Raw genomic sequence first — 798 nt, forward strand, 5'->3', positions numbered from 1 at the left:
TTAATCACTGAACCCATTCATTAGAGTCAATGTTTTACCAATGATTTTTCCCCTGGAGGGCTCAGTGAAACATGAAATGGATTAATATTAATATTTTTCCTTGTCTGCTGCCTTTGATGTTACAATAGTCAGAAGTGGAGGGCATTGGGACTGTGTGTGTTCCTGTGTTGTCATTTCCTGTGGTTCTATGGTCATTAGTCATACAATATTTATGGCTCAGGTAGTTTCAAGTAGCCAGTACTTTATGTTCAACGCCATGTTTTAAACCTTTAAGGTGGCTAAATGTCGCTACAATAACAGACTTGCTTGCTGTAACAGACTAAATGCACTTTCATGTTTACCTGCATACATATGCCAAATATATTCCATTACTTCACCTGAATTTCAATTATAGATGTGAGAGGAGCCACAACTAATAAAATTAAATCACTCAGGATTCTAAAGGGTCGGCCAAGCTCAGAAAATAGTACTTTTGCCATATGAGATGTGAACACATCTCTTTTAAATTGAAATGCCTCAAACAAAACACCTGTATGTCTTTTAAAGTTTCTGCAGTCCAGGAACTTGTAAATAGACAGCAGGTTTTTGTTTGAAAACTCACATACACTAGATGGTCCAGATCATCCTGAGGTGGCTGCATCTGCTCCAGATCGTCCCAAGTCAGTGGCATCTGCTCTAGATCTTCCTGAGGCAGCATCAGCTCCAGATCCTCCCGAGGAGTCAACATCTGATTTAGATCCTCCTAAACTCCCTGCTTGTCCTATTACGACCAGGGAGGTCATCCTATAACTTATATAT

This window comes from Sinocyclocheilus grahami, unplaced genomic scaffold (assembly GCF_001515645.1).
Source record: "Sinocyclocheilus grahami isolate Dianchi unplaced genomic scaffold, SAMN03320097.WGS_v1.1 scaffold1171.1, whole genome shotgun sequence".
NCBI classification, from domain to species: domain Eukaryota; kingdom Metazoa; phylum Chordata; class Actinopteri; order Cypriniformes; family Cyprinidae; genus Sinocyclocheilus; species Sinocyclocheilus grahami.